Source organism: Hemicordylus capensis, chromosome 4, assembly GCF_027244095.1.
Source record: "Hemicordylus capensis ecotype Gifberg chromosome 4, rHemCap1.1.pri, whole genome shotgun sequence".
Taxonomy (NCBI): Eukaryota; Metazoa; Chordata; class Lepidosauria; order Squamata; family Cordylidae; genus Hemicordylus; species Hemicordylus capensis.
In genome coordinates this window covers 260,782,375-260,804,860 of record NC_069660.1, presented here as the reverse complement: position 1 = coordinate 260,804,860, position 22,486 = coordinate 260,782,375, and the positions used below count along the sequence as shown (strand labels likewise).

The 22,486-nt window shown below is 43.6% G+C and overlaps 1 non-coding gene across 1 annotated transcript; it reads left to right on the top strand.

Moving 5' to 3' along the window:
• Window positions 1–21,178: 21,178 nt before the first annotated feature.
• Window positions 21,179–21,331, top strand: LOC128325497 (5.8S ribosomal RNA). Its single transcript, XR_008307491.1, has one exon. It is a non-coding gene; the product is annotated as a 5.8S ribosomal RNA (ribosomal RNA).
• Window positions 21,332–22,486: the final 1,155 nt, after the last annotated feature.

Genomic DNA, 22,486 nt, shown 5'->3' with positions numbered 1-22,486 from the left:
CCTATAGTTACAGGCCATGGTCATTATAAAAAAAGAAAAAAGAATACACCTGGAAAAAGATGTAATGTCATGACATTGCTTCTTTTCCTGATACATTCTAGGGCAATGACAAGAAAGGGAAATGGATATTTCAAACTCTGCCACTGCAGCTGTCTGGATGGTAGCCACTCACTTTGCAGAAGCTGGCTCCTCATTGAAAAGTAAGCCCTCCCCACCCAATCCCGATGCATCAAGCCAATACTAGTTATTGGCTCAATGCAATCCTGGCCACCCCCTGCATGTAATACAAGAATGGCCACGACTGGAATCAAGATTGTGTCAATAATTTTGCCCATGCACAGCCCTAGTAAATAAGATAAAATGAAGAGCCAATTGGATCTCAAGCATCATCAAGATCAACTCCTTGCACTGATGCAGAATTGCATGATACAGCTTATGATTTATTATTATTATTATTTTTATTACATTTCTATACCACCCTATCTAAAGGCTCTGGGCAGTGTACCACAACAGAAAACAATTTAAAAATGGCTTAAAATATTATAAAAACAAATTTTAAACAGTTTAAAACCATTTAAAACCAGTTAAAAGCATTTAAGAACCATTAAAAATCTTGGAAGGCCAGACCAAACCAATAGGTTTTAGGGCTCTCTTGAAGGCCAACAATGAGCCCAAATGTGAATATCTGCCGGGAGTGCATTCCAAAGCCCAGGAGCAGCTACAACGAAGGCCCAGTTCAGAGTCGCTACCAGACATACCAGTGGTAACTGGATACAGACCTCTCCAGATAACTTCAACTTGCAGTAGGGATCATGCCGAAGAAGGCACTCTCTAAGGTAACCCAGACCTAAGCCATTTAGGGCTTTAAAAGAAATAACCAGCACCTGGAAACCTATAATCATCCAGTGCAATTGTTTAAGGACAAGCTTAATATGGTCTTTTCGGGTTACCACAGAAACCAGTCTGGCTGCCGCATTCTGAACTAACTGAAGTTTCCAAATTTTGACTATGGACCACAGAAAGACAGGATTTTTCCCTTTACAGAAGAGAAACTGAGATGCAAGATGAGTGGCTTTGTTGAAGATCATCCGGCATGTTCAATCTGCTCATAGCTGAGTGGACTAACTCTCAGACATACAGTATCTACTATTACCCAAATTATACTAGGACTTCTGGGCAAATGTACGTGGCTTTGAAAAGACACATGTCTGCTGTTCATACTTCATCTGTTATCTGCGGGAAACTCTGGTAAAATACCAAGGTATCTGCAGCAAACACAACTATAATACAATGTATGAGGCTGCTCTTTAAAGTTAGAAAAGGTTCTCCCCCCTCCCCCCTGCCCAACAGTACAATGCTTTTAGCAACTGTCCTTGAAAGCATTTCATTTTGGTATCTGGAAGGCTGGCATAATGCTTTTATTGCAATAGCAAGAGGACAAGAATGTCCTCTTTACAGAATGCTGTCAGCAGCTTTGAGACAGGCTTGGCTAATTTTGAGTCATACTGCTGCAGCCTGGCCCTCATTGTGTGAAAGATAACGCCATGTGCTGGACGCGGCACGGATCAGCTTTTCACCTTCGATTGCAGCTGCAGCTTTTCTTCAGTGGTTGTGAGCGAATATCGTAAAACAATCAATGCTGAATCCAGCACATGGCATCAGTTTGTATGTGACCGTCTCGGTCTGTGGCAAACTAGCCACAAGTCTGTCCCTTGCCCCTGCCAGTCTCAGCTTCAAACCTCCCCTGCAACCAATAACAGCTTTCCTTCCAGCACAAAGAGCAGCCATGGGGATGAGGGGCTGATCTGCATTGGAGCTGCAGTGGGGGCAATAGGTAAAGCCCCCTTTCCCCTGACTTAGTTCAGATGTGGCCTCCTACATGTGCTATGTAGTGCAGAAAAGTTTAAAACAACCGTGCTAATGATGTGCTTAATGTAAGCTTGGCCTGAAGTCTAACTGCCAAATGCTCCAGATAAATGCATTTATTTATTTATTTAGCATTTATATCCTGCTCTTCCTGCAAGGAGCCCAGACCAGTGTACATGGTTATATTTATCCTCACATCAACAACCCTGTGAGGTAGGTTAGGCTGAGAGATACATGACTGGCACAGAGTCACCCAGTGAGTTTCATAGCTGAATGGGGATTTAAACTCAGGACTCCCTGGTCTAGTCCAGCACTCTAACCACTACACCATACTGGTTTATAAAATTAAATATTGTATTTCCAGGGAAACCCAAGACAGTTAATAACTATAATCAATGCCATCATCAATAACCAATAGTCCTTTGGTCTGATCCATCGATGCATTGATGCATCTATTAACATCTACAGTAGTCACTCACTTAACCCAATACCTGGACATAATACTACTGAGAATGTGTGGCAGCAAATAGCTAGCAGAACACTTCTGAATTGCAGATGCCATATGGGTATTTTAGCTCACCATCAATATATTTGCCCATAGGTGGATCAGGTGCAGTGGTTTCCTCCTCTGAGAGTGCTACAACATGAAATAGTTCTAGCACAGGAAAGAAAGCACTAGCACAAGACTAATCTGGAACATAAGCATCTAGTGCAACATCCTTGTGCTAATGCAATATGTTTGCACAAGTGCAGTGTTAGTCTGGATGTTGGCCTCTGAGTATGCCTCTTGCTTTGTAAATTTAAAACACAATGATGGATCTTGGAGATTTAGTTTTTGAGGGTTTTTTGTTTTCTTTCATAGCCTGAATTTAGCCAATGACTGAGTTAAAGGACTTAGGCATCTAAAAATAGAACCACTGTAGAGATAAAAGCATTGGCAAATAGAGCAGTTAGTGTCATCAGGCCCTCACACTTGGCACTCACAGTCCATAAGGGAGGTTTGCAGATAGACGTGCGCACAAAACCGACTGGCCCAGTTCAGTTCAATTTTGCCCCCTTCGAAGCCCCTGATTTGGTTTGGCTCAGGGGTGGTGGTGGTGTTCGTGATTTTTTCTTTTAATAATTGTGCTTAACCCCTCCAGGGTTAACTCCCCTGGAGGTGGGGTTCAGGTGGGGTTCTGCAGATGTTCTCCCTCCCCCCCCCCACTGGCTTTCATTTTGCTAAAAAGTGGCAGGAGAAAGGCCCAGAAAGGGCCAAAGATCACCCAAACCGGATGCTTTTTAGCAAAACAGAGGCCAGCAGGCAGGCTTTCGTTTCACACTTCTTATTGTATAATCTAGATCTTATTAACTGTTGCTTCAAGGTTTTAGTGGTTGAGCATGCTACATTAGTTTTGATCCCATGTTTTCTTAAACTTTTCTGGCATTGCCTAATAAAATTGTTAGAAATAAAGGGGATCGTTAACACAGGTAAGCCTGCCTCATATATCTTAAGGGGGATTTATATCCATTTATCTCTGCTAGATTCCTAGCTTTTTCTATAGCCTGTCCCTTATATTCCTGAGATGAAACTTCAGCTAAGAAGTGTGGGACTAAAGCCTGCCCAGTCTGTGAAAATGGGGAAGGCAATTGTAAGCAGAAAGAGGTTGTCTACAAAATCATTTGTGTAGAATGTGGTGAAAATTATATAGGGGAAACAGGAAGACATCTAGTCACCAGATTCAAAGAACATCTAGCAGATTCTAAATATATAAACAGGGAAAGACCATGGTCATTACATATGAACAATAAACATAATGGGATAACAAGGCCTCTCAAAGTAAGCATCTTAGAATCTGAACATTGTACACTTAAAAGAAAGATAAGGGAAGCATTATATTTGTATAAACTATGGCCTTAGGTCAACGGTAAAGAAGACATTGGGGCACTTCTCACGATCAGCAAAAATTGGGCTAGCAGAGGCCGAGCCCGGTGGTTATTGAGCAGGTAACCAGCTCGAGAACCCCTGGTAAAAAGCAGGTTTGTGGAGTGAACGCTCCAGCAAACCTGCTTTTTACGATCGTGAGTAGCTGCAGCGCGCCTTCGTGCTGCACCTACTCATAGGTAGACCCCCGGCCGGGAGGCTTAAAAGCAGCCTCCTGGCTCGGAGGTCTCCCCAATATGCCCTGCACAGTAGTGCAGGGCATACTGGGGCTTGTGGGGGCTGTGGGGGCCGCGTGGCCCCCGCTCCCCCCACCCCCCGCCAGCTCCGTCTCGGGGCCGGCCATTGTGTGGGCAGCCGATCCAGCCGCCCAGGGCTCTCTGCCTGCTCGTGAGCGGGGAGAGCGGGCTTAGCCCGCTCTTCCCGCTCACCAGGAGAAACCGGGTCTCACTGATCGTGAGACCCGGTCCATTAAGGGAATCTTAAAGTACATAGGCCATTAAAAGGTGCAAGTAATATTTTGTTTCATACCCTCCCTCTCCCTGGTTTCTCTCAGTGTCAGTGTTAAACAGGCACAGTTGTGAGCCACCAACCTGCCCCTCCTCTCTCCTTCTCTTTTTATGTACTAATAAGGGGTTTAATTAGATTGGGGAAAGTTTCAGATATAAGAGTGTGGGTTTTAAACCGTGGGACATAGAACACTGAAGCTGATGTATATACATTGAAATGTCTGTTCTTTATTGCAGTTCTCTTTTTAATGTTTTAACTTACACAAAAAAGTCTGGAGAGAAATATTGTAGCTAATCTCTTTATTGATTATTTTGGTGCCAGAAGCTCTGAATTTAGATTCCTGAACAGAAGCAGTCGAAGTAGATAGCACTGAATTGTTACCTCATAATAATCTAAATTAAAATGGTCATGGTACATAATTTCTAATTAAACTCTAACTGTTATATACTTGTTAATTTTCTACCTGTTAATTATTCAGAAGTCACCTGATAAGAGTCAAATTATATTCTAAACAACTCTTTGCTAATCATGTATCTCCACCTCTTTTGTTTTGATTCTTGCAGCTGACCATCAGAGTTTGTAAAGAATGCTTCATATGGGTTTTCTCAAAGACTGGGGTAAATGCTTGTTATTAGGGATGTGCAAAAATTATTTTTTAAATTCAATTTGAGCTCAAATCGAATCAGCCAGATTCATTTTGAGCCCAAATCTGACTCCGCCCCCCCAATCACCCCTGATTCAATTTGGATCCAAATTAATCCAAATCCACACAACCATGCCCCAAACCACCAGCCCATTTCTGTACTTATTTTCAATTTCTAGGTGTTCTGAGTGGATTCTTTGGTACAAAATGATTTGGAGTGGATTCTTTGGTTATTCATCATTCATGTTGTGCCAAATAATCCACTCAAAACACCTCAAAATTGACAATAAGAACCAGAACCCAGTACCCCATGTGCTTGTGGTTTTGGGGTGGCTGGCACCCCCATGTGCATGACACCGCAACCCGCTTTGGGCCATCCTGGTATCACCTATGCAGAGCTATGGGGCCACTGAAATTCCCATTATTCCCTATGGAGAAAACACACACACACAAACTTCAAAAAATTATTTTTTTTAAAAAATCACTAAAATACAGGTACAGGCACAACAAACCAAAGCACTTGAATTAAGTACATACATATACTGCAAGTGATTATTATTGATGGAGAAAAAATAACATATGCCTGTGTGTGCTGTGGAAAAGGGTTAGGGTTTGGGTTATGTTTTGCCACGGCCTCAGATGTCCTCTGCGTGATAGACAGGCTGACATGTGAGGGCACCAGCAGCAAGCTCATTCTTGGCCATGGCTGGGTGGTGGTGGTTAGTGGAGAGGGAAGTGTGCGTGTGTATGTGCTGCTTCAGTCACAGTCCTTCCATGGGGAAAAACACAGGGAAGCAAAGTTGCATACAAACATTAAAGAAACATGTGCAAAGCCATATTACAAATTCAAACAAAGAAATCAAATCATCACCATCAATCATATATCATATTCATCATTCACATCAGCATCAATTAATCAATGAAATCAATTCATATCATCATGCAATTACTTCCCAGCAAAAAAACAACAACCCCCAAACCCTCCTGCCTGCCTGCCCCACCATGCCACAACTTCTGATGGATGGGTGGTGCTGCTGGGCCACGGTGGCACCAGTCCACCACCCATTTGAAAATCCCTCCATCTGCCTCCCCCTCACACACACACATCCTTGTCCCTTCCCCTTAGCCAATGCTGGCACAGTTACCCCTGGCAACACAAGATTTGAATGGAAATGAGCCAATCTGGAACCAAGGGGGATTCACCAGGCAATCAATCACACTTGTAAGTCACCAATTGAAGCCTGGAGGGCAGAATTTTCAAAAATATTTGCGGGGGGGGGGAATTGAGAGTAGGAGAGATTTCCACAAAATGGAGTCTGGATCTCCTAATTTTGGGGGGTCCAGATCTGAGCGATTTGTTTTGGACCCAAATCTGGGTCAAGAATATAATAGTCATTTGGATTTTTTTACAGGAAGGAACTGGTGAACAGGATGTTGCATTCCTTTTCCCTTGTGGAATCATCTTCCAGAAGGGTAGATGATTCACTGGGGGTATGATGATTCCACTGGGGAGATGATTCCAATGGGGAAAACCAAACACAATGTGGTGTGTTTCACAAATATATTCTGCCCCCCCACCGCCCGCTATTCATTCCAAAAGCATTCTTCTGAGATAAACGTTGGCCTGGTTCACACAGCCTTTTGAATCTAGGTTTAATGGAGGTTAGTGACATTAGCACAGTGGTGCTCTTACCCCTGGACTTCAGGGCTGAAGTCCAGGGTCTCCACATCCCCTGGGGGCCCCCAAATCCTCTTTAGTCTGTTCTGGGTGGTGTGGTTGCCACTGGACTGCACAGCACAGGGCAGCCGAGTGTGAATATGACCTGTGCCGGGTGCTTCAGAGGGGGGAGTGGGGAAAGCAAAATGTGGAATGGGAATATGTTAAGTTTCATGTTGAAATATTTCTGCTAATGCATATTTGCATAAATATACCTGTTTTCTATTCTTACATTATTGTGAGTTCAGTTGCTGTTTGTGCCTTCAAGTACCCACATGTTGAAAATACTGTGTTTGTCACAGTATTGAAAATACTGTGTGTTGGGGGAGGGGATGATGCTTAACTTGTTGGGGGCGGGGGCTCCAAAGGCCTTTAAGTTCAGGCTCCATAATTGCATTAGCATGATTGTGCGAACCCATGCCAAGGCAGGAATCTCAGATTCATCTTGGGCCATAAACCACCTTAGTATAGGTGCACTCAGTCGCCTGCTTTCAATAACCTAGATTCAAATGATTGTGTGAACCAGGCCATTGTATCACAAGAGGCCTGGTGTGTTATTGAAATAAGCAATAAACTTTGCTTCAGAATTGGTGTATATTATCTCTGATGGGAGTATGATGGAGTACATTTCTTTTCAGGAATTTCAGTTCCATTAATTCTCAGTTGAACTTTTAGCTACCTTTGAAATCTTAATATCATTTTAAACGTCAATAGCTGCATGTCATCCCCAATTATAGTTAGGTCTATATCCAGTGTTGCACAGATCAAAAAAAGTTATGAATACGCACCGTCAAAACACTAGAAATACCTATCAACGATTTCAAATATTTGCAGATGGCTGCAGGCTCTACAAAAATTATGTCTCTTGTTTCTGCAGTGTGATGGTAGAGACAGCTACCTAATGCAACCCTCAAATGCTGCAGTGTTGTGTATATTCTGAATAGTTATTTTATGAGGCTTTATAACTCAAGTTGGGAATGAATGAAATTTGTGACAAGCTGAAAAAGAGTTGAATAAAGACCAACAAAAATGATGCATTTAACAACAAAAACCAAGGCAAGTTTGTGTGTGTGTTGTTTTTTTGCTTGCACTATTATTTACACAGTTTTTTGCAACATCTATTTCACCTACTCTAGAACCCTATCTTTGGTAATTCGTGCAGAGTTATAGTAAAACTTGCTATCCACACACTCTTGCCCCTCATGAGTGTCTTCTTAATGCACTTGTGTTCAAGACTCCAAACCTGTGCATACATCCTCAGAGCAGAGTAATATCAAAATCCATTGGACTTATTCAGTGAATATAGAAAGAACTGGGCAACACAAGCATGTAGATAGTGTTTTTCAACTGGTTTTAAAGACACATCTTGCAGATTAAAAAACAAACAAAACTTTATTCCTACAGTTTGCAGAAAGTATTTTTACATAACAATATTTATTTATGATTATATATCTACTGTTTATGAGCTATGCATTTGACCCAGTGATGTTTTTAGTGGTTGGTATTTTAAATAGTCAATGTTTTATAAAAGATGGAGCAGGACCTCTGCTGGTTGCAAAAGATTACTGTACTTACACAAGATAATTTTTAACATAGCATTCCTGTATTTATTGCTATGTACTGCCTTAGTTTTAAATGGGATAAAACAAATATTCAATTAACCTCACTTTCTTCCAGTTAGAGGATATCCCAAGCAATAGTTGGCTACAAGTAGGATTCCTCAGATTCCCTCTAAAGTAGGGATTCCCAGCCATGTAGCTGGTGATGATGAAAATTGTAGCACAGCAAGATCTGGAGTACCACAGGTTGAGGAACCCTGCTCTAAAGGATCCTTGATCGTATTATGAAGAATAGTTCAAAATAATCCCCAAAGTAAGTTAATTTCTCAGTATTTGGGGAAAATACATTTATAAAATGGAAGGAAAGAGATGAACTAAATTTTCGTATTGCCCTTGTACAACTTGCATGCATTTAAATGGGAGTTTGTGCATCAGAATGTCCCATAGCATTGTGGGAAATCAGGTGACATCTAATAGGCTGAGTGAAGTGAAGTGAGACCCTGTATTTAATTCAATTGTTTGGCATTCTGTTTGTAAGTTTGTTGCACCACTGTTGAACACTACAACAACACTGTTGAACACAGAAAGGCTGGAATTACACTTGTTCAGAGCATATGAACTTAAGAAATGCCCTGCTGGATCAGGCCCAAGGCCCATTTAGTCAAGCATCCTGCTTCACACAGTGGCCCACCAGATGCCTTTGAGAAGCCCACAGGCAAGAGGTGAGGGCATGTCCTCGCTCTTGCTGTTGTGCCCCTGCAATGGGTATTCAGCAACATCTTGCCTCTGAGGCTGCAGGTGGCCTATAGCCCTCATACTAGTAGCCATTGATAGACTTGTCCCCCATGAATTTATCTAAACCCATCTTGAGCCATCCAGGCTGTTGGCTGTCACATCTTGTGGCAGATAATTCCATAGGTTGATTATACTTTGTGTGAAAAAGTACTTCCTTTTGTCAGTCCTACATTTCTTGGCAATCAGTTTCATGGGATGGCCCCTGGTTCTAGTGTTATGTGAGAAGGAGAAAAATTTCTATCAACTTTCTCCACCTCTATCATTTCTCCCCTCTGTTGTCTTTTTTTTTTTCAACTAAAAAGCCCTGGGTGTTATAGCCTTGCCTTTTAAGGAAGATGCTCTAGATCCCTGATCATCTTGGTTGCCCTCTTCTGTACCTTTTCCAGTTCTACAATGTCCTTAAGTTATAGTGACCAGAATTTCACACAGTACTCCAAAGATGGCTACATCTTAGTTTTGTGTAAGGGCATTATAATATGAGCAATTTTATCTTCAAACCCCTTCTTAATGATTCCAAGCATGGAATTGGCCTTTTCCACAGCTGCTGCACATTGAGTCAAGACTTTCAACAAGCTGTTCACCACAACCCCAAGTTCCTTCTCTTAGTCAGTCACTGACAGCTCAGAACGCATCAGCGCATACGTGAATTTGGAGATTTTTGCCCCAATGTGCATCACTTTACACTTGTTAACGCTGAACTGCATTTGCCATCTTTTTGCCCACTCCCCCCAGTTTGGAGGGATCCAGGGGCATAACTATAATTGGGCAAGGGGAGACAGTTATCTGGGGGCCCACTGCCTTGGGGGGGGCAGAGGCAAGTCACATGACTGACTCCCCCAGCCGCGCACCTGCCCGGGCTTCCTTCAGTTGTATTCATCCTCCCAAACTGATGTGAGTGTTAAGACCTGGAGCTACCAGAACAGCATGTCTTTCTCTAGTACCATTAAATGACTTGCATTGTCTACAATTTACAAAACCTTTAAAAAAATAATTTAGGATGATGTTCTATTGTGGCACATAGGAGATAGATATAGATATAGATATATTAGCTGAGCTTCAGTGGAGGGGGGCATTTTAAAATCTTGTCTCTGAGCCCACTCCAACCTTGCTACGCCCCTGGAGGGATCCTTTTGGAGCTCCTCGCAATCCATAGAGCACAGTTCTATCTTTCAGTTTCAAATATCAACTCAACTCCTGCACACATTATCAAAAAGAGAATACAAAATACATCACAAAGGAAGGACTGAGGCATGATTCTCACTTAGGTGGTAAATCTTTCTGAGCTGTATTGCTGCAGATTGTACCCCAGTGGCCACAAGCAAGATACAAGGAAGATGAATATGGTGAATATTTATATTCTGCTTTTCAACAAAAGTGTCCAAAGTGGTTTACATAGATATAAATACATAAAATGGCTCCCAAAGGTCTCCAAAGGGCTCACAATCTAAAATAGAAACATCAGCAACAGTCACTGGAGGGATGCTGTGCTGGGGATGGATAGGGCCAGTTGCTCCCCCCTACTATATAAAGAGAATCACTACTTTAAAAAGGTGCCTTTTTGCTCAGTTAGCTGGTAACTTGCTAAGTTCTTTCCTTAGATACATATTTCCCACTGAAGACAAAAGCTGTACACATCGACAGCAGGGACTGGGGCTATGAAGGATTTTCATGTCAAGGCAGGGCTTGCTAGCATATTCCCATGATATTGTGCAGTATACACAGCTAAGATAACATCTGAAGAACAGAGACATAGAAAGCTTTCAACAAAAGATCCCAATCCATCAGATGAAAACCAGTGGTTTAGATGGCCTGTTTATAGCCTATGTTTGTGGTAATATTTATTTTATTTTATTTTATTTATTATATTTTTAAAATTACATTTATATCCCGCTCTTCCTCCAAGGAGCCCAGAGCGGTGTACTACATACTTGAGTTTCTTCTCACAACAACCCTGTGAAATAGGTTAGGCTGAGAGAGAAGTGACTGGCCCAGAGTCACCCAGCTAGTATCATGGCTGAATCAGGATTTGAACTTGGGTCTCCCCCGTCCTAGTCCAGCACTCTAGCCACTACACCATGCTGGCATATGATTGGATACCTTAACCTAGTCTATGCATTCATACTACTATGTCATCCCCACTGAAGGCCACTCCCAAGTAAGCATACAGGCACTGCAGCCTCAGTGATCAAATACTGAATTATCACCAGATTTTCAAATAATCACAGCATAAAGTGATCCTTCAGTATCTTCAGGTTATAGGTAGAAATAGCCACTGAACCACACGGTTACATTTTGCTACTTATAGTTATTTTAATTAAAGCAATTACCATTGTTTACTACTGACAGAGTTCCTGTCTCTCTTTGCAGCAGATACCACATCCACTTTACTTTTTAATTTCCATTAGATGAGGCAAATCATAATTTTAATAGGATGGCAAAGTGTATTATTAAATGCAAATAAATTAGCACTCCCTTATACTCACACAAGAGATTAACTAAATTGAAATTCTGTTTTGTTCATGGAAAAAAATAATAGCTAGTTTGGAGGCTAGGAAGGAAGCTGTCTCTATATTTTGTTGCACAGAATTCATCATTTGCAACCCACTAGAAGTTAGTCTTGACCTCCAGCCTCAGAGGCAGGATGCCTCTCAATACCAGTTGCAGGGGAGCAACAGCAGGAGAGAGAGCATGCACATACCTCTTGCCTGTGGGCTCCGCAGAGGCATCTGTGTGAAACAGGATGCTGGACTAGATATGCCTTGGGCCTGATCCAGCAGGGCTGTTCTTATGTCTAAAATTAATAGGACTGAGATTAATCATAAGGAAGTTGTTGTGGGGCTTAGTTGTGACTAACTTTAGCTAGATCAGAGGCATCAGCTATGCTTGCTTTTATTGATTCAATCCCTACACACACAATGCAGGTGAATGACCAAGTTTGGGGATTTCTCTTCCTTACCAGATGAATGATTAGGCCACACAGCTCGATTACATCCAGGGTGGGGGCCAGCTTCACCCAGGGTGGGGGCCAGCAATTACAGCTAGCAAGAGAGTTGCTGCCAGTACCCAAACAGCTAGGCCTCATTTTTCACCTCTCCAGCTTGTTACTGGAGAGCCATTACATAATAGGATTATTTCCTATTCAAAAAACATGGAAACTCTAGAGTTGGGGGGAAATCTCTTCAGTTTAAGAGAAGAGTTAAGACTCTTACAAACTGAGGAACTTCACACAATTGGTGTGAAGCACCTTAGTGGATTCTGAAAAAACGATCAAGCCTGCAGCCCGAGGTGGCTGGATTGGCCACCCACATGACTACCGGCTCCGTCACGGAGCCAGTGGGGGCTGTGGGGATCGGGGGCCATACAACCCCCAGAAGTCCCCGGATGCCCGGTGCAAGTGCGTGGGGCATTCGGAGGGGGGGATACCGGGAGGCTGCTTGTAGCCTCCTGGTTGGGGGTCTACTCATGTGTTGCTGCACACTGGCGGCACACAAGCAAAAAAACAAGGTTAACAGAGCACTCGCTCCGCTAACCTCATTTAAGGGGAGGGGGATTTAGGCGGGCTAGCTGCCTTGGATCCCCCAGCTTGCCTGCGAGCCCAGTGGTTCTGACGATCACTGGAAAGCAGGCTAGGCTCCCTTAGCCCGCATTCCAGTGATTGTGGGAATAGCTTCATTGACTCATATACATAAACATGTTTCTAGATGTCCTTCCCAAGAACATTCCCCAAGCACCTGGCTGCCTCATGACAATATAGATATTTGCCCCAATGCTCATTTGCCCTCCTTGGGCCAAAGCTAAGTGAGCATAGCTTAGATTTTTTAGAAAGCTAATAGTGTTTGTGAGGAAATCTTTTATTTCTCTATTATAGCTCTGCAATCTGTTAAGCAACAAAAATGTTCCAGATGGTGGAAGCGCTGATAAATCCAGGCTCTCTCAGCTGAAGTCAAAGATAAGCTCTCCTTTCTATGAGGGATTTACCACCTGTTCCATTTGTGTCAATCACGTTTGCAGTCCTAGTTTGCTTTTGAATCCACCCCTACAGCCAATTTAGATTGCAGCTTTAATGGCAACAGAGGGGAGCACATCCTTAAACTTTTAATGATTTGGAACCGTCATACTTTGAGAATAATTCTTTACCTCTGTGCTCCTTCTGCCCATGGCTCTTCCATAAATATGGCTTTATCAAAGAAGCATAGAATTTTGCTCAAAATACCGATCAGAACATAAGAAGAGCGTTGCTGGATCATACCAAGAGTCCATCTAGCCCAGCAATCCATTTCCAATAGTGGCCAGCCAGATATGTTCAAGAAGCAGGTCTTGAAACCCATTGCTCTCCGCTATTGTTTATCCCCAGTTTCTGGTATTCAATATACTGCCTCTGGACATGTAGGTTCCATGTGTGCCTATTAGCGATGATGCATTTGTCTAATCTTTTCTTAAATCCATCTAAACTAGTAGCCAGCACATCATGGGGCAGTGAGTTCCATACAATATGTATTGTATGAAGTAGAGTGTTATTTTTGTCTATCCAGAATTTAATGTCAATCAATTTCAAAGGGGACCCTAAGTTTTAGAAATGAGAAAGGATGAGCTTTTTCTTCCTGTCAACTTTCTACACACCCCTTATACTCCTTGAACTTGTCTCCCCTAAGTTGTCTTTTTTCGAAACCTGTGACTTAATGCTTTTAGCCTTTCTTTATAGAGAAGACACTCCAGCCCCCTAGATCATTGCAATTTTCCTTTTATGAACCAGCTTTATCAAATCCTTTTTGAGATGAGGCAATTTAAAATTCTATGGTCAGAAGCACGCTCTTTGAACATGCATCTGCATGTACAGTTCAGGTTACCATGCATATAGAATACACTTTAGTCCACCCAGCTTTTAGAGGAGGAGCTGGAGCTCAGTGGTAGAGCACATTGTTCACATGCAGACGGTTTAATCCTGGCACCTCCAAATAAAGCTTGGGAAAACCCTGTCTGAAATGCAAGGGAGTCTCTGCCAGTCAAGTGCTAGATGGCTAATGGTCTGATTCAGAAAGCAACTTCCTATGTTTATAACTGTCAATGACCAACTCTTCCAGGGTAATATATATTATTACTCTGGTAGGTGAGGCCCATCATTGACTGGACAAAGTCATTTTGCATAGATTACACTTATAGGAACGTTCAAGGAATTAAATGTATGTAATATATATTTTTATTAATGTGCTTGCAAAAGGGAAGTAAAAGAACAGTTTGAAATTCATAGGAGTTCAGCTTCAAATATTATACATTTTACTGAATGACCATATGTGGTAAATTTGAATCAGAGAAGGATCTTCTGCTTTTCCCCGGCATCATGTCATTCTGGAACTCTTGATTTGATTATTGAGTGTTAAAATATGTTGAGAGCAATAACAGTCAAAATATGATTATATTCAGAATTTCTTCTAAAAAATAAAAATAAAAACCTTTCCTTGAGCATATTCTAGTGTAAAAAGTAGTGCATGCAGCTAATTTAAGTGGCAGGATTGTTCATGCAAACTTTAGTATCTGTAGGTAATCGGGAAGTGTGATATTCAGAATTTCTTTTTAAAACTACTAAAAAAACCTATCTAAACATATTCCAGTATAAACAGTAGTGCACTCAGCTAATTTCAGTGGCAGGATTGTGCTTTCGAAATTTGGTACCTGCAGGTCATCAGAAAGTATGATTTCATTTTGCACATATTCTTCAAAATTCTTCAAAATATATAATAGAACTATTCCATTTTTATTTCAGAAAACTCAGTGTGCCCAATTGGTCTCCCATCCAGGTAGAGACCTCCTTAGTTTAATGATGTAATAGGATCATGGCCTCAAATCATGCCCTTGGACAAATCAGCGGCACAGGCTATCAATAGTATGACAGTCAGTGAAAAACCACCCATTACCTCCTGTTATCTCCTGGCATATGGGGACATAGTGAGAAGGTAGCTAATGCTCTGGCATAAAGGGATCCATAATATATTTTGCCTTAAAATTTAGATGCAGAATACCCCTAGTTTACTAAAGTGCTTATTTCACCCAATGTACCAAAATATATTTTGCAAATAGGCAGAAAAGTCTTGTTCTGCTCCTTCTCTGCTTTCAGCCTTGGGGGCAGAGGAATCTCAAGGCATGCTTATATCTCCACAAATAGTCCGAGATAACATTGGTGTGCAGTTAATGTTTTAGAGCAGCTCGTTCTACTTGTTCTGTTAAAGGGGAGGATGGAGGCAAGGAGCCAACCGCAGCCCCTGCATGGCTGCGTTCATGTCTCCCTTCCCTGTAAGGCAGTTTGTAAGTAATTTAATCCTTCAAGCAGAACAGTCCTTCTGTGTTTTAGCGAATGTTGATTTAAATAACGGTTCCATAACTAAAAGAAATGTCATACTTAATTAGTTTTTAACAGTGATTTATCATTCCAATGTTTCTTTGGCTTGTGGTACTGAATTCTGATTTCTATCATGGGTTTCCCCCCACTTTATTTTCATGATTGATTTTTATTTCATTTTTTGCTTCAGGATTGGATATAACATCATTAACAACAACAACAAAAGCTGTAAAAATAATGACTGTACAAAGACAGCTGTTTATAAAATATTTCTAATGGGATAACCCAGCTGCTTGTGACTTGCTCCTCAGCAATGGTCACAATGGCTCATGGCGCCTATGGAAGAACAGGGTGCACACACAAGCTCCATCCAAGTTCAAACCACATCCTTGCTTCTCCTGCACTCAGATAGGATCCCTTGTGATTAAGGATTGCATTATCATGCCAGAGACAAGCCTCCCATTAGAACTCCCATTATTCTGAATGAGTGACTCATTGCTACGACAATATAATCCTTAATAGCAATGGAACCTCTCTGAGCTCAGAAGAAGCAAAAATGTGGTTCTGACTCACAATGGGCCAGCATGCATGCCCATTTTTCTATGGCCGGTGCACTGCACTTGAGTGAATCATGAAACTCGAAGAAATATTGTGAGTCATCTATTCCAACTCTCTACAATACCCGATTCTCTAGACTTCAACCAAACCTGACAGATGCAGTCAGTGTAGTTTCCAATGCAATCAGCTTTGTTTGGCTTACTTAATGTACTTAAGTACATTAAAATCAATGGGTTCATGTACACTAAATACATCTATGCTGTCGTGGATTGTGAACATTGACTGTTCATTTGCAAAACAACATATCAACATAGGGCCAGATCACCTATGCATTCTGTGGCTGTTTCTCCATGTGATCACTTCTGAATGTGGAACACAGGAAACTGCCATATACTGAGTCAGACCATAGGTCCATCTAGCTCAGTATTGTCTACACAGACTGGCAGCGGCTTCTCCAAGGTTGCTGGCAGGAATCTCTCTCAGCCCTATCTTGGAGATGACAGGGAGGGAACTTGGAACCTGGATGCTCTTCCCAGAGCAGCTCCATCCCCTGAGGGAAATAACTTACAGTGCTCACACATCAAGTCTCCCATTCATATGCAACCAGGGCAGACCCTGCTTAGCTAAGGGGACAACGAATGCTTCCTACCACAAGATCAGCTCTCCTCACTCACACACATGCACATTCAAAAGTGATCACATGGAGAAACAGAGATAAGAAAAGGTAGTGTATATCTGTGAGGCCAGTTTGGTTCGAGTTTGAACTGGTTCTGCACATCCCTACTGGTGTACAGAGCCAACATTTCTTAACCCCTGCCAATGACCTAATTGACAGAGTTGCTGTAGGACATTTGCAAAGTAAAGCTTTCTTCCGCAACCTCAGTTCCCATAATTAAGCATTCTTAATTAATTTTATGATTCCTAAGTGATTTAAGGCATTATTATTATTATTATTATTATTATTATTATTATTATTATTAATTTATTAGATTTCTATACTGCTCTTCCAAAAATGGCTCCGGGCGGTTCAGCTGGTCTCCCCGAGTGGGAGTCTGGGGAGTCATAGTCAGTAATGTCTAGTGAATGAGTGGATGGCTGTTTATGCTTGCGTCTTCCTTTTCTTTCTTTATTAGCTTTTAAAGATTTGGATGGCCTCTTACACTTGTGGCTTTTCTTTGACTTGGTGGGGGGTTTCAAGTGAGAGTCATTGGAGGAAGAAGGGAGTCTGACTTGGAGGATGTGGAAAGGAGACTCTTCCCTGGGCCTATGGCACCTTTCTACAGGTTCTTTAGGCTTTTGGTTCCCCAGTGAGATATGGATGGCCTCAAGGAACCATGCTTGCCAGGCTATTGGCATTTCCACTTGAAAGGAATCTGAGGAGCACAAGGTTGTTGGGGTCAGACGGCCATGGACTCACCGGGCCTCATGGCTGTGGGGTCGTCGGGTGAGGCCTGCCTCTGTTGCCAACGTTATCTGGTCCAGTTGGAAGGATGAGGTGTTTGTGATGTCTTAAGGGCTCTGCTTCCACCACCACCCCTCCGCTGATTAGCTCCACTGGGTTGAGAGGTGGAGGGAGTGCTGGTGTTTCTGATGGGACCAGCTAAAACAGAAGAGGAGAGGGGACATCTTTGCCAGTTTGCAGCTCATTCAGCGGGAGGAGATGCTTGGATGGAGTTGGGTTGGGCCATGCCAGTTGTTGTTCTTCCAGCCTGTCTAGCCCTGTTGGGCTGTCTGGGAGTGGCTCAGAAGGTCCCAGGAAGATGGGCTGGGCTTCCAGAGCCAGCGTGGTCTCATCTTCAAGAACCATGATGTCGGGACTCTCCTCCCTTCTAAGGGAGGATGTGGGGCGATACCGACTATTGGCATGAGTGAACAAAGTTAGGGCAGGCTTTCCAAAGGCTCTGTTGTGGGGTCAGATACCCCCCACCCCTACCTGGGCTCCGGTGCGGACTGTGTGGGCCACTGTCAGTAGCATGCACCATTACTGAATGGTGAGGGAGCCTACAGGGCTGCTGTTGATGGCTCTGTTTCTTGCCTTTTGGCATCAAAATGTGCAGGATGCCTATTCTTTGTTGCTCCATAATCGGGGAGATAGCAGGAGAAGAAGAGAGAGGACGGAAAGTAGGGTGAAATTTTTAAAAAGGCAAGGAGTGGAAGGACGGGCAGAAGCTGTAGGAGAAGAGAAGGGAGAGCTTTGCTGTGGGAACAGAGGCAAAATAATTGACTAGGAAGGAGGACTGAAAAAAGAACAGAAGGGAAAGCTAGAAGCCAGGTGAGGAATGACCTTCTCTGGAGCTGAGCAGGACAAACTGAACCGGGAGGGACTATCCTCTCCCACACCTTAAATGTTTTGCTTAATTTATTTTTATTGTTAAATTTATATACCGCTTTTCATTAAAACAATCTCAAGGCAGTTTGATTGTTTGATTGATGGTTTAATTGATTGTCCTGCTCTCGAGAGTGTGCGGGAAGGATAACCCACATGAGATGTCCTCACCCAGCAGCCAAGAATGTGGAGGAATCCGATTTCTTTGACATTTCTATCTCATGCTGAAGAGGCAACTTACCTTTTTGGTATACATTTTAAAATTTAAACAGAAACATACTTGCTCTTTAGCATGTCATGATTCCCCCCATGGGCATCTGGAGCGGGGACAAGAGGGGGTAATTGCCCCTCCCCTGGATTCAGCCAGTTCATATTGAATTCAATGGGGCATACTCCCTGGGAGGGGGGTATCAGATTGCTGGCTTTGCCACCCCTACCCCTGAAAAAGTCCTGTGTACACCCATGATTCCCACACTTCCTCACACATTCAAATGGCTTTGTTGATTCATAACACAACTGTTATGAATCAACAAATCAATCAATCAACTGTTATGAAACAAGTTGAATTTTAATTCAGAAGCCTTTCAAGTGGCTTCCCATGTGGAGAAGTGTGTACTTTACTATAAAGAAAATGCCATGGCTTGCAAAGAACAAGCAAATTTAAATTAGTGGTCCTCATTACCACTAAGTTTTTGAAAATTGCTATGTAAAATACTGAGTTGGATTGTTCTAAGTACTGCATTTACACCTTATATATTAACAGAAAAGGCTCAACACTTATCCTTGATTTGGTAGTAAAAGGGGAGTAATTTTACGTTGCTCCATCCATTAGTAGTACCCTAGTACTAATGACCAGACTACTGTTTGTAATGATCAGAGTATAGTATTGTTTGAGGCACAAGGTTTTTGAAAACATTACTTTCTCAGAAATAGCTACAGTTATACAATAACTACAGAAATAGTTACAGATTTAAAAGTCCCACACATTGTTACCATCCTTAGAATTGTTGTGGTTCTGTCTCCTTAAGGATACTTAATAAGATGACTTCTAGAAATGCTGGTAATTAAAGAAGATGTATTTCCCTTTATAAAATGCTGGCTGCTTTCTTTAGGGAAGTATTTTCAGTCCTTAAGACCTCTTGATTTATACTGAGAAGTTCACATTAGAAGCCACATTTCTAACTTAGTTTCTAACAATTATTTAATCCCAGTTTTCTCATCAGCCTTTTGATCCATCTGGCTTTACAGGTGAAAGAGTCATATTCAATTGTTTTCTCAGTTTTCAATTGTTTTCTCACCACTAGCTAGTCTTTAAATCTCATTCCTAATCTTCTAATTCTCCTAATCCATTTCAGAGTAGCTTGGAGGAAGACTTTGAAAAAAAAGTATTATCCATTTTAATCATGATTATTCTAGAAAAGTAAGTGGATAGACATTTTAATTCCCGATTATGAGCAATATACATATATAATAGAACAAATAAATTTCATAAGCATAAAAACTAGAATTGATTAAGGGGTTAGATAATTAGTAATCAGATTGAAAGGTGGCCAAGATGTAAAATTGAAAAAACAAAAAGTAATTACCCTTGCTTCAAAAGCATCAAGTATAATTAGGTTTAATCTAGTTCCTAAAATAATTGCTTTTAAGATATATGAGTGTTTACTTTCAAAAGGGCATGCATTCATCTGGATTGAGGAGAGGATATTTGACATTAGAGAACTCAAATACTTTCTGCAGCCAGCACTCTCAAGCAACAAAAAGAAGAAAAGCATATGAGTTACATTGCACACAAATCAGTCAATCAATTAATGCATAATAAATGAATGGCATATTAGAAAGAAAATGGTTACTATTTATGTATGTATTATTATTTATCACAAAAGTGAAGGAAAACATCTGGAAATATTTCAAAATATATTCATTCAAGACTGGCGTATGAGTTTGGGGCGGGTGTTGATTCAATTCTTTGTGTAAATAAATTAAAAAACCAGAGTCTCTGACACTTTACTGGAGAAAAGGTTTATGCCACAATAGACTAACACAAACATTTGTGCCACTATAAATAGACTAACAGGGCAGGGCTACCTTGTGGACATTGGATAAATACGCCTCCTTCGGGTTGGGAGGGAAAGCAATCAGCTTATATGGTGGATCTTAAACAAACAATCCCAGCCTAGATCATAATAGGGTTATGCTGGCCTTGGGCCGAAATAAACAAACAACAACAACATAATAGGGTGGCAGCCAGGGAGAGAGAGATCTCATTTTGTTGTAAAGCGCCAAGAGATTCTTGCAGAAGTGGGCAAACTTGGTCCTCCAGTTGTTTTGGACTACAATTCCCAGCACCCCCAGCTGGAGGGCTAAATTTGCCCATCCCTGTGTTTGTGGTTTTGATAAAGACATCCCATTCCTGTTCGCCTTCAGATTCCCTGCACACATTTCAGCTTCTCCCCTTCTTATTATGGCTCCTACTTAGCTTCCTCCAAACTGTTGAGCTCCCACCAGTCTTTTCCTAATTTATGTCCTCACAGTTAACGATTGCTTTTAATTTTAATGTTGTGCAGCTAACAAGAGCCACCCAATGGAAGGGACAAGGAACTGTTCCCCTCCACCCAAGTGCCGGGTACCTGTCGCCCCCCCACCCTGCGTGGGGTGGGGCGGCGGTGGTTTAAAGACTCGGGCGGCCCCTCCCGCCCACGGGAGGGGACGGGGAAGGCGGGTCGCGCCCTGGCCTGCCGCACCGCCCCGCCGGCGCGAGGCTCTGCGCCCCGCACCGGGCCCGAGTGCCCGGTCCGTCCGGACAAACCCACCGTGCCTGTTGCGAGAGAGAGAGAGAAGGGCGCAGACCCAACGCCGCCCCCGGCCGGGATGGCTTGAGCCGAGCCAGGATGGCCCCCAGAGAGAGAGAGAGCACGAGACAAAAAGCCAACGACACACACATGTGACAACTCTTAGCGGTGGATCACTCGACTCGTGCGTCAATGACGAACGCAGCTAGCTGCGAGAATTAATGTGAATTGCAGGACACATTGATCATCGACACTTCGAATGCACTTGCGGCCCCGGGTTCTTCCCGGGGCTACGCCTGTCTGCGTGTCGCTCGACGGTCAATCGCCCCACGGTGCCTGCCGCCATGGGGCGCAGCTGGGGGCCTTCCTGGGTGCTGGAGCGATGGTGCCCGGGTCCCCCCAAGTCCAGACCCGAGGCCCTCGGGGCTCAACCCGTCCAGGCAGTCCGTCCCACCCCCACCCCGCACCGGCGGCGTCCCTGATGAGCCGCGCCCGTCTCCCGAGCCGGCCGCCCTTCCAGGAAGGGTGAGCCCGGCCGGGGCCGGCACGGCTGGCGGCCACGGGCGCCGGCAGCCGGGCGGGACGGGGTGTCCCCACGCGGCTGTCTGTGGGTCCCTCACAGCGCTGCCTGCGCCAGGTGACGCCTCCCGGTTCCGCGCCGGCTGGCGCGCGTCCGCGTCGGCGCAGGGGGAGGTCCGTGTTGCCCAGCCGCTCTCTGGCCGAGTCCGCCCGAGGGTTCTCCGTCAGCCCAGCCAGCCGGCTGGCGGCGGGCCAAGCGGGCCAAGGCTCCGGCCCCGCCCACCCGGCCGCCACCGCAGGCCCCCCGCAGCGATCTGACCGCGACCTCAGATCAGACGGCGACCCGCTGAATTTAAGCATATTAGTCAGCGGAGGAAAAGAAACTAACCAGGATTCCCTCAGTAACAGCGAGTGAACAGGGAAGAGCCCAGCGCCGAATCCCCGTCCCGCGGTGGGGCACGGGAAATGTGGCGTACAGAAGACCCTCTCCCGGCGCCGCTTCCGTAGGGGGCCCAAGTCCTTCTGATCGAGGCACAGCCCGTGGACAGTGTGAGGCCGGTAGCAGCCCCCGGCGTGCCGGGACCGGGTCTTCGTGGAGTCGGGTTGCTTGGGAATGCAGCCCAAAGCGCGTGGTAAACTCCATCTGAGGCTAAATACCGGCATGAGACCGCCAGGCTTTTCCTTATTTATGTCATCACAGTTAACGATTGCTTTTAATTTCTACCCAGTTCGGTTCTTAATTCCTACCGAGTAACTAACAGCAGTGACTCTTTTCATTTCCTCTCCTTTCATTCTAGGGAAAAGAATGCTGTGCAGCTAACAAGAGCCGCCCAATGGGGGCAGTTGTTGTAGAGCAGGCCAGCTGAACTTAGGCTCCCCCTACAACGGATTTTGACTACAGCTCCCATAATCCCCAACCACAGTAGCCATTAGACAGGGATTATGG